Source organism: Leopardus geoffroyi, chromosome A3 (genome assembly GCF_018350155.1).
Source record: "Leopardus geoffroyi isolate Oge1 chromosome A3, O.geoffroyi_Oge1_pat1.0, whole genome shotgun sequence".
Taxonomy (NCBI): domain Eukaryota; kingdom Metazoa; phylum Chordata; class Mammalia; order Carnivora; family Felidae; genus Leopardus; species Leopardus geoffroyi.
Window position 1 is genome coordinate 10,671,494 of NC_059336.1, and position 12,151 is coordinate 10,683,644.

The following is a 12,151-nucleotide window of genomic DNA, read 5'->3' on the forward strand; positions in this document are numbered from 1 at the left end:
TGGTCATTTGGCCACACGTAGCAGCTGCTGGAGGTGAATCGTATTTGGGACGGCCACGAGCCTGACAAGAATTAAGAGGAGCTGTTATCAAAGAAAAAGGAGAGCATCAACTTGGGTGACATTTAAAAATTGGGGAGTTTTAGATTCTGGGGCACGCCGATTACAAGTAGAACTCATGTGCACTGGGCATCTCTCTGTGCTCTCCTTGGACTGGCCATGTGAGGGGCATGCATCCGAGACTGTGAGCTCACCCTCCCCCCCATGAAGCAAAGCCCAGCTCCTTCCTACACTTCCCAGTGCTGCTTGCATACTAGAGAAAGCTTTGGAATGGCCCAGCGAGCACATTCCACAAACCACCGTACCCCCAGCCCCCACCCGAGGGTGACCTCATCCGACCATCTGGGCAGGCAGTGTCCCCTCTCTCTGTTCCTTCCCTCCTGATCGCTGAGGGCCCAAGGCACATGCTTCTTCCCATCTGGTCCTCAGGTTGGGGACCACAGAAGGTGCCCAAACATACTGCTGAGACTACCTCTCATTCAGACCCTGGGAAAGGCCACCGGCCACCCGTCCCCCTGGTTCTCCACTCCCACCAGCCCCAGAAGCAGAAGAGCCTTTCAGAGAAACTGGGCTGGTGACACCAAGGGGAGGGTGCCGGGCCACACCCGGGCCATCCAGTGGCAGGGTCCACTCCCCTGCCCCCCCATGCCACGGCCCCCCAGCTGCTGCGACAGGAAGACCAGCGGTATGTGCCTTCCACCTCCCAGCGGGTCGTAAATATCGCTCCCGGACATTACTGGGCCCCACGCTCCGTCCTCAGCTTCTCCAAGGGACACGAGGAGGAAGGACTGAGTCACGGCCCCCGGCCCTTTCTAAATTGGACTTAAAACGAAAAAATAAATAAAAGAGGGAAAGGGCCTGATTGTTTTTCAGAGCAGAAGAACGAGCTTACTCTGTGCTCACAAGCCTCTAGCAGGACCCAAGGGAGTGAGCTCACGGCAGCCGTTCCCCTCACCGAACTTCACCTTCAAGGTGAAGCCAGGAGCCAAAGAAAATATTGTGATAAAGTCTAAGTTACTGCTGATGCCTGCCCGGCCACTCGATTAACTGAACTGAGTGCAAACGAGTCTCCTCGCTTCTTCCTCTCTGCAAATTTGGGTTGGGGGAGGCAAGCGCTGGGCCCCCAGCCCAGTGCTGCTCACCATACACTACTCGAGGCCCTTGCTCACTTCTTCCCTTTGTCCTTCCTACACACATCTCGGGGTCGCTGCACAAGCCACAGGGTCAGGGACAAAATGAAAATGCAGGGCCCTTGTTCAAAAGGCAGGAAGAAAAGTGCCAATAAAGGTACCCAAGGTACTAAAATAGAGAGTATTTTCCTTTCTTGACTTGTCACGGTGTTTCTTTGCTATTTGGTATTGTTCTCCGTGCAGAAAAAATTCAGAATGATTAGCATGGATTTTTGTTGCCCGGCTGTATATTGCAAAACTCCAATTCTAAATTCAAAGAGAAGGGCACTGAGCCCGCCAGCAGAATCACCCGGATTACATGACTTGTATTTTGTTGCTCATGCGCACACACACACACACACACACACACGTTCCAGCCTTGCCAGTGCAGGGGAAACACCACACAGAAACTTCTCTTCTGGACATACGAACATTCTACCGGCCCCCCTCTGCCTTCTGCTCGCCGCAGAGAGAGGATGGGCAGAAAGGAGAAGGAATCACGGGTTGCGCAATCCTTCCTTTCCTTCCAAGTCTCGTTTCCAGGATCAATAACTGACCAAAACAGAAGTCCCATGGGTAAGAAAGGGTTCCTTGTTCCTTGGTTGGTCGGGTTTCTTTCTGCATTTGCCTTTTTTCTACATCCCAAGCAGGTTCTGGTTCTGACAGAAAGCCTGGCCTCTCAGGGCTGTCAGTGCCCCTCCCCCCACCCTCCAGTTACTACTCGGTCGGCCGTGAGTCTAACACGCATCCCCTGAGTCTCGATGAACTCCCACGGTGGTGGGCGTCTTGGATTCCGGATCCTGGGAACAGCCGAGGTCGCCTCGGCTCTCACACATTCCGCCTCCGCCCCCATCCCATCGGACTCCACTTACCAAATACCCTTTCGAAGATAAATTAGGAATTTTTAGAGGACAGAAGTGCCAGATGTGGGGCTGATCTGAGCACGAGGCCTCGGTGCCCAGCCAGGACGCGGATCCTCACATCATGTTTATTTTTCTGACTCGCAATGTATCTGCTTCGCCCAGCAAAGCGGGTCTGATGTGTGACAATTACCGCCCGGCCACGACACTGGCCGTGTAACTTGCTGGATGTTTCTCTAGGTCTAGGTCACCAGAGAACTCATCAAAACCCTCCGGCGAGTTCTCGAATGGGTCCCCATCCTACCTACACCACAGCACATTCTCCCTACTGGCAGCTGACCCCCACCGGCCCCCCTCCGCCTTATTTCTCTGCTGCTCGCTCACCCTGCCCCAGGCCTCTTTCCTCGAACAAAGCCTTTCCAGTTTTGCACCCGCAGTTCCCTGTGCCTGGCATCCCTGTCCACAGCTCCTCTGTGACTGCCTGTGCAGCCTTGAGGTCCCGGGTGCAACGTCACCTCCTCCAAGAGCCCTGCTCTGACAATAAAGTACCTCCTAGTCCTTCTTCATCGGGCATTTGACTGATTGCCCAGCGACTCCCACCAGGGCTACGCTCGGTGCTGGTGGGTTTCAGATTGGGTTTCCGAACCAATCACTGGTTGGGGGTTAGATGATCATGACTGGCTTAGGCCAGGGGTGGGCAAGTCCGGCCCACTGCTTGGGTTTGTTAATAAAGCTTTACTGGAACACAACCACGCTCACTGGTTTACGTATCATTTTTTGGTTGCTTTCTGGCCACCACAGCAGAGTTGATTAGTTATGACAAACACTGGGTGGCTTGGGGGGCGCCTGGGTGGCTCAGTCGGTTGAGCGTCCGACTTCGGCTCAGGTCATGATCTTGCGGTTCGTGGGTTTGAGCCCCGCATCGGGCTCTGTGCGGACAGCTCAGAGCCTGGAACCTGCTTCGGATTCTGGGTGTCTCCTTCTCTCTCTACCCCTCCCCCACTTGTGCTCTGTCTCTCTCTCAAAAATAAATGTAACAAAACAAAATCAAACACTCCCCTGGGTTAGATAGAGTTTACTCCCGGGTCTGCAGACGGGGTCAGCCTCTCTGGAGTCTCAAGGCTGCGTCAGAAAGAGGTCGATGCCTAAGCAGGGTGAGGATGCCGAGAGGCAGGAGGAAGGGGAGGAATGCAGAGTGATCAACCAGCAGGTGCAGAAAATACTTCTGAGGACACAGATTTTCTGTAGGTTTCTTTTGGGACACGTGCCTTTGAAGCCCTGGGCCGCCACGTAAAGAAACCCGGCCACCCTAAAGCCACCACACTAGACACGCCCTGAAAAGAGATCGGCCAGAGAGAGAGCTTCCCGGGAGCCCCCCGTGTCTGAGCCGACGGCCGGCTTCAGCATCAGCCTCTGCTGGCATTTTCACTGGCATTCGTAGCCACTACGAGCGAGCGAGCCTTCAGGGGTTCCAGATGCCACGTTTCCTGTGAGCCTCCCCAGCTGACACCACACAGAGCAGAGAAGGGCTGTTCTCACCGAGCCCTGCCCAGTTTTCAGGTTTGCGAGATGAATAAATACTGGCTATTTTATACGCCCCCAAAGGTTAAGTGACATGCTCAAGGTCGCCAGCTCGTAGGTGGCAGGATTTCACCTCCGTTTACCTGGCTCTGGAGCTCCTGCCATTCACCGTGTGCGGATGAAAGGAGACGAGACGTGAAAAGGGCTTAGCCCAGCCTCGGGCACACATGAAGTACTCAAGGACGGGGCCACGGTCACTGGCATTGTTATCTTTGCCCTAAGTTGCCCAAGACCCCCCAGTAAGTTAGAAATAACTGGGTCCTCTGCTGCTTCTTAGCCTGCTGCTTTCCACTCTCACTCCCATTTCTGAAGAGAGAGGATGTGAGATGTTTGCAGAGCACTTAGGGAGGCGTGTGTGAAATACTACAAAATATACGTATCAGTCTCCACCCTGGTTCCCGAGCCAGAGCTCCTAAAACCTGTGTAAACAGGGATGCTAGGAGCATCTTCTGTTGTGCTGTTTGGTCTCTGACCCCAGTTCCCAGAGTTCCTAAATCCCTTGGGATTTCCCGGGTGACAGCGGAAGTTTTTGTTCTCGTGGTGGTCAGCTCCCGGATGGGGGCTGGTCACTAGAAAGAGCCAACCATGATTAGAAGCTTGGAAATTTTAGCCCCACCCCCACCTCCCGAAAGAGGACAGGGGCGAGAAAACGAGTGAGTCGTGACTGTGTGACGAACACTCCATAAAAAGTCCCCAAAGTATGGGATTCAGAAAGCTTCAGGCTTCGTGGACATACCCAGGTGCCAGGAGGATGGCATGTCCCAACCCCACGGGGACGGCGTCCCCTGTCCTCTTCCGGACCTTGCCCCGTGAACCCCTTCATCTGGCTCTTCACGGATGCCCTGAAGAGTATCCTTTGTAATAAATCGGCGGTAGTAAGTGAAGTGCTTTCTTGGGCTCTAGCAAATTATCGGACCCGAGGAGGGGGCTGTGGGACGCCCCCTGAGCCGCTGGTGGGCTACGAGCACAGGCTCACCTGACCGGCAGCTCGTGTCAAAGTCGCCAGGGGAGGCGGAGGCAGCCTCGCGGGACTGACCCCGCGGCCTGGGGAGTCTGTGCCGATTCCGGTTAGTGTCAGAATCGGATTGAGTTGTAGACTCGCAGCTGGCGTTGCGGAATTGCTGATGGGGGAAAACCCACACACCTACTGTCAGAGTGCTGTGAGCAGCGTGTGAGAAAGCAAACAGAGAACAGGGTTTTTTCCCTTTTCAGTCTGGCATGTGAGCCTGTGCCGTCAGCCCCAGCTGCCACGACCGATCGGTACAGGTTGGCGAAGAAGACAGCCCGCCGAGCGCCCGCCCCTCTGGTCTCTGCCTCTCCCCGGCCCCATCTCCTCGTGCCGCCAAGATTTATCCTCGCGTATGGCTCCAGGGCCGACTGGTCACCCCAAACCTGGGACCAGCTGAGACTCATCTGAGATACTAAGCCCTCATCGGCCCTGGGGCCGCCCCGCGGAAGCTGACCTCTCTCCCCAGAGAGGCTGGCTCACGGGGCAAGATGCCTCACTGCATCTGGGCAGAAGCAGTTGACATCGGCTGTCAGGACAGAAATGCCCCAGGGCTCGCAGAGGTCGGAAGCTCTGCCGTCAGGAAGCAGACACTAGAGCCTTGTGACTCACTGCTTTCCCAAGGTCAGGTATCATTTTGAAGGTCAGCTACGCCTGAGGCTCTGGGAGCCATGCCCTTATTTGGTGAAGCTTACAAGTGGACCTCTTGGCGACCACTCCTTGCCCCCATCCCTCGAGCCCTGGCCTTTATCTGAATTTTCCCTGAGTGCACTCGACTCCTTAAGAAATCATCTTGAGGTGTTTGGTTCTAAACTCTGTAGATGCCAGACCTCATCCCTTCCCCACCCAGGGATGCCCTTGGGGCCGTGGGTGAGTCACAAGGCATCTGGAGTGACATTATCCCGGGGCTGGCATCAAAGTGGCTGTCCTGCCGGGAGGCTCCCTCCTGACTCCATCCAGGTCCTGTGAGTCAGATACAGACTTGTGCAGAAACACCCTGCGTGTGTATGTGAAGCACCACCCCAAAGAGCAGGGCTTAGGAGAAGGGCTTAAAGCTCCGTGTGAGTCCAAGCTCCTGCCCATCACAAAAATGTCCAGTCCCTGGAGGCAGGAGCCTCCCAGGCAGGCAGCGTTTTGCAGCAAGCCTGTGCTCTGTACCATTTCTGGAGCAGCCTGGACGGTGGTGTTTGACGAAGCGTGTGCCCCTCTAGGCCGCTTGCACTGGAATCACATGGGGATCTTGTTACAAGCGCGGATTTCCGAGCCCTAAGCCAGACCCAGGGACTCAGAATCTCAGGCCTGTGCAAAGGAGCCTTCACGGGACTTGGGGCCACCAGGCCAGGAGGCTGGAGGCTGTACTCGCCAAGCACCTGCTAAGCACTTTCCGTGACGGCTCATCAGGGGCCTGCTCGGGGCCAGGCACAGTCCTCGCCCCTGAGGACTCATAAAAGAAAATGACACATAAAATGTAAAACAAAGGAACAGAACACAAAATGAAAATAAACACAGAGAAAGCCCCCGCCCACATGCAAATTTCGGTTGAGAGCATGTGTGTGTCTTGCTGTTGCCTTAACGGGGAGGCAGAAAGCAGACAAAAAAAAGAATGAGATTATTCCAGAAAGTCCTAAGTGCTGCGAGGGAAAAGAGATGGGATGATAGGGCACAGCGGGAGGCGGAGGGCTGTTTTCGGTAGCAAGACCTTTCTTGGTGGGTGGCGGTCACAGGGAGGGTGGGGGAGGAAGACCTGAGCCGTGAAGCCAGGCATGGGAAGTGGGGGGAGAAGGCCCGGGTCAGGCGTGCTGGGCACTTTGCGTACACTGCCTCATTTGACCCTCGAGGCATCCCTGGGCAGGGTTACAGGGACCCTCCCCCTCCCCCCCTTATGCAAACCTCCCTGAAGGACCCTCCCCCTCCCCCTCCTCTTATGCAAACCTCCCCTAGGGACCCTCCCCCTCCCCTTATGCAAATCTCCCTGAGGGACCCTCCCCCTCCCTCTCCCCTTATGCAAACCTCCCCAGGGACCCTCCCCCTCCCCCCCTCTTATGCAAACCTCCCCCTAGGGACCCTCCCCCTCCCCCCCTCTTATGCAAACCTCCCCCTAGGGACCCTCCCCCCCTCTTATGCAAACCTCCCCCTAGGGACCCTCCCCCTCCCCTTATGCAAACCTCCCCCTAGGGACCCTCCCCCTCCCCTTATGCAAATCTCCCCGAGGGTCCCTCCCCCTCCCCTTATGCAAACCTCCCCCTAGGGACCCTCCCCCTCCCCTTATGCAAACCTCCCCCTAGGGACCCTCCCCCTCCCCCTCCTCTTATGCAAACCTCCCCCAGTCTCAGATAGTGCCAGCCCCATCCTTCCAGTTTGCTGGAATGCGGCACCCCAGAGGGCTCAGACAATAGAAATTCATCTACTCCCAAAGTCTGGAGAATGGAGGACCCGTATCAAGGCACAGGGTCTGTTCCTCCTGGGGCCTCTGGGGGGGGTCGATCCCGTGCCGCCCCCCACCCCCAGCTTCTGGTGGATGCGTTAGCCACTGGTGCTCCTTGACGGCAGCCCGCTGTCGGTCAACTCCACTGTCCAGCCCTCCCGACCACGGCCATCCCACGGGGCTCCTGAGGAAGGAGGCCCCACTTCTCCTGAGGCTCCCCCCACCCCCAGGGCTACCTCCAATGTTCCAGCAAGCCGATGGGAGATTAGGGATGTGATGAGAGCAAAGTGATGGTGGAAGGGCCCACGTGGCGGTATCGCCACCTTGAGGGAGACAACGGAACCGGATCGCAGCCCTGGAATGCTTTTCTACTGGGACAGGAGGGTCGTAGAGGTCAGCAGACTGCGAACGAGGGGGACAGGCTCTCGGCGACGGCGACCGACGGAGCTGCCCCAGGGGCTGTGCTGCCTCCGGAGTGGAGCCTGGAGATACACCCCCGAGATCCCAAAGGAAGACTGCTCCTTCGGTTTTGCTGAGCCCGATTTACTAAAGCCAGTAAGTCACCTCTGACCCCAGATCACAGACCCTCCGGAAGAGGAGAGTCTGCCCCAGGAAATGAAGCCTCGGGGTCAGTGAAGGAGGCTGGAAGCACCAGCGGACTCCTTGGTCCCCAACACCGTGCTGGGTGGTCAGAACTCCAGTTCTTCTGGGCTGCTGTAGTCACAATGCATCCCCGATGGTGACAGAGACCTCGCTGTCAGCCAGTGTCCAAGACTACACTTCTCAGCATCCACTGAAGCTAGATAAGACCGCAGGACTGTGGTTTGGCCCAGGAGATATAAAAGGAGATTTGGTGGGTTATTGCCAAGACAGCTCCGTAAAGGGGAAGGTGTGAGGGCCCTTGGCTCCTCAGTTTCTTCTGGCAGCTGGCCTAGAAGGTCGATGCGATGGCTGGAGCTGCAGCAGCTATTTAGAATCACGAGGTGACCTTGAGGATAGAGGCCACATGCTGAGGACGGTGGAGCAAAAAGACAGTCTGGGTCCCTAATTTTTTATGAAGGAATAATAAACTTTGATCTTTTTTTAAGGCATAACATATTTGGGTTTTTCTTCTGTTATGTTTAGTGAAACCTAATCCTAACAGATATAATTGGTTTAAATGGAAACCTGAAGTGAGACTCTTCGTCTGAATTTTTTTTTTTTTTTTTACAAATGCAGCCATATGCGTTTGGGATGTTTAGATTTTAGAAAACCTCAAAGCTCTCTGTGTTAATGGCACAAACTTGGGGTGGGGAGAAAGAAAGGAAATAGGTCTGGTACTGCCCTATTGCCCAGTAGACAATGCTAATGACAGAAGCTGTAGGGACAAAGAAAAGCGGTTTCTTGGCTGGGGACAGGGGTGGGGGCGGGGATGGGGGGGGGTGAGAGGTGGGGACAGCTGGAAATGTATTCTGAGGGTGGGGATAAAACTCCTGTCTATGTGATTAGCAGAATTAGATGTGGGTCAGTGGCCACAGCTGGAGTTTGTAAACAGTCTTTTGAGTATTTATTTGCACATTTTTTCTGGCTTGATCAAAATGAAACATCATTAAAAACAGCCCCATCACCAATTGCCATCTCTGTCAGGGCCTTGGGAGGCGCCCTCCAGTCACGTCAGGCCGGTTGTAATTGGCTTTGAAGTTTGTATATGGCAAGTGCCTTTGACTGCAGCCCAAGAGAACTTTGGCGGAGGAAGAGACTTTGGGAGAACCCATCGACCGATACGGCATCTCAGCTTAACTACAAAAACATCCAGCAGTCACATAACACAGCCTTTGCTGAATGAACCTGAAAACAGGCTCAGGGGGGTGGCCTTCCTTTCAGCCATCTAGAAAGAGCGACGTCATCTTACGATGCCATGGCCGGGACCCAAACTATCCGAGGCCCGTGGGCCAGTCCCTGGGGACCCAGGCTCTGCAGCTGGGTTAATCGGCCTCAAATTCCTGTTCTCTCGTTTACTGGCCACATTACCCCACCCAACTCACTTCACCGCTCTGTGCCTCAATGTCCCCATCTATAAAATGGGGTGTTATAGTGTTAGCTCATACGATACATAGCATACAGTGTTAGCTCATACGATAAAGCACTTAGGAGAGGGGCAATACGGATGAGCGGCTGTTACGACCACCTACTATTGCTGTATAGTTTCTACTTGAACTTAATCCTCCTGGAAAGTGGTGTTTTCCTTTTTACGGCATGATGTTTAATTTGTATGTTATTATCGTTATTCCATTATAAACTGAACAAGGAACAAGTTCAGAGAGTCTTTTCTGCCTCCTGTTCTCATTTTCAAAGAACAGATGCCACATCGGAAAAAGTTAAAAAACCAAATACAATCAATTTAAAGTTTTAAAACGACTCAACGAAATATTTGCAGGCATATCCAAACCTCTCGCTTCCACAAGGTCTATAGGTTTTTTGGTCAGGTTTCACCTTGAATTTGCTGTATAATTCAACTGGTTTCTTGAGTTTGCCTCCCAATTTTAGGTGAGTTTTTTGGTCAAGAAAGGACGTCTAGTGGGACTTTTGCTCTATGGGAAGGCCACAGGGTCTTTCCAGGGAGGAGCTGAAGAAGTCGGGTAGTGTCCGTGGTGTCTGGGGGGTGCTTTCTTTCCTCTTACTTGTGACCAGAAGGCTCCTGACTCACCCAAGGAGACCGAGTTCTCAGACGCTAGCCCCTCAGGAACTGGCCGCAGACAGGAAGAACTTACCAGGGGTCAGAAGCCAACTGAGGCCCTGTGTGAGCCACTAAGGTACCTGCGCAAGAAACGTGCTGACCACTTGGGCTCATGGGGACCCGAAGGGCCATTTGGGGACACGGAGCTACAGCATACCCTTCCCAGAGTAGCAGGGACTGCTCTCCACCATGGCCATTCCCTGACGAGTCCTTTTGCTACCTGTCTCCTCATACCTTCTGGAAGGTCTATCACCCTGTGCTGGGCACTCATTACCCACCACAACTGGCAAAGGTCAAGGGAAGCGATGGAACCGAGGAGTCAGGGCAAAGACCTTCTGTTGACCCATGAGGAGAGGGCAGGGAGGAATGAAGGAATGAATGAAGGAATGAATGAATGAATGACACTAACATTTATGGAGCAATAAATGTTGCTGACAGGCCAGGTATGTTCCAGGGGCTCTAAACATATCCCCTCCCTCGATCCCCACAATTCTACCAGGTGGGTCCTAGGACAACTCCCATTTTACAGATGAAGAAACTGAGGCACAGAGAGACGACTGAGCACTGTGCCCGGTACAAGGGAAATGACTTTGCGCAGAAACACACGTGGGCCGGTCGTCACGGCATTTTTCAGCATCTGAACTCATCTTAGGAAACACACTTCATTGTCTACCTGCTTCTATCGTCTTCTCCACCAGAACGGTAGCTGGCTCCATGAGGGGAGCCTCAGGGGTCTCCTTCACAGTCTTACCGCTGGGCTACCCAGGACCTGGCACACAGAGGGCACTCAGAATTCATTCAACAAGTGACTTAACCTAGAGCTGAGTTTCTTGTGCTCAGCACTATTGACGACTGGGGCTGGTCCCTCTCTGCAGGGAGGGGGGAGGGGGAGCACTGCCCCCTGCATCGCAGGGGGGTCAGCAGCACCCTGGGTTTCCTTCCACCCACGAGGTTCAAGCAGCACCCGGCCTCACTCCATCCCCCACGGTCGTGACAACCAAGAATGTTCTCGAACGCTGCCAAATGTTCCCGGGGGGCAAAACGATTCCCAGCTGAGAACCACTGATCCAGAGCGTTGGAATGACCCCGCGGATACCCTACATGATCCCCCGAGAGGCAGAAACACAACACCCGAGCCCCCTGACGCATCTGACATTCAGGATGATCCCTTTGTCAAGACCCTGAAATACCCGTGATGTGAACGGGCACGACTGGGCCCCGAAGCTAAGACATGACTCGAGCCCACAAGTATGCTGCAGATCCCTGTCAGCACTCGAAACCCTGAAATCTATACATCTGTCGTGGTGAGCCAGAACACGGAGACCCTGAGTGATGTCAAGAGGCAAGGGCCTGTGCTTGATCGGTCCAAGAAGTGTCCTATTTCAGAGGTTCTGCTGGTCGGGGGAGAGGCCCTTTCTCGGGAGGGTGCCATTTGCAGATGGCAGTGAAAACATGATGCAATCTGCCTCTGCCACAACTGGCGAAAGTGAGCTTTCATGCAGAGGGTTCTCATTTCCTCTGAGTGGCTTGTTTCTTCCCAGGGACAGAGCTGGAGGAAGGAGTTCCAGAAGCGCACGTCTCTCCCGGTGCCTCTCCAACAACCCAGGCTGCCCCTTCTCCGGTGCTCTGATAGTACGTAGACGGACATAAACCTCCCATACGTAAAAAGCACATATGTCATACATAAATCATATATTACACATAAATCGCGTGTAAATCTCATTTTTTTCTCATCCCTGGGTCTTTATTCATGATCTCATTTAATTTTTGCAACGGCCCTGCCAGGTAGGATTTACTAACCCCACTTTCCTGATGACTAAGACTGAGGCATGGAGAGGCTAAGTGACTTGCCCCAGGTCATGGCTCTGATATTTTCTATCACAAGAAAACAGCACGACTGTCCCCCCCCCCCCCACCCCACCCTGCCCCAGTCACTCTGACTATAGCAGTAGGTGTCCTTACGCCCCCACTCCCCTTCTGCCCACACATCCTATCGACGGGCAGGTCCACAGGCCCTCCTTCCAGCGATGCTCCAGGCCTGGTCGCGGTCACACGTCTCCCCTGTCCGAGGGCCAGGGTGGTCCAGGCCGTCTCTCACCTGCAGGACTACGCCAGCCTCCTCCTCCGCCGTTTCTCCTGGTCCCCGGCTCCTCCGTCTGGACCGTTCTCGCTACACAGCGATTATCCCTGCTGAAATGTGAGCCGAGGCCCTGGTGGCCCTAAGGACCCATCCAGGTTCCGTGACAAGGCCAGCAGACCTCGGCTACCTGCTCTGGGCCCTCCTCCCAAGATTCCCCTCGGCCATTCCTCTCTCTCGATCACGCCTCCCACCCACAT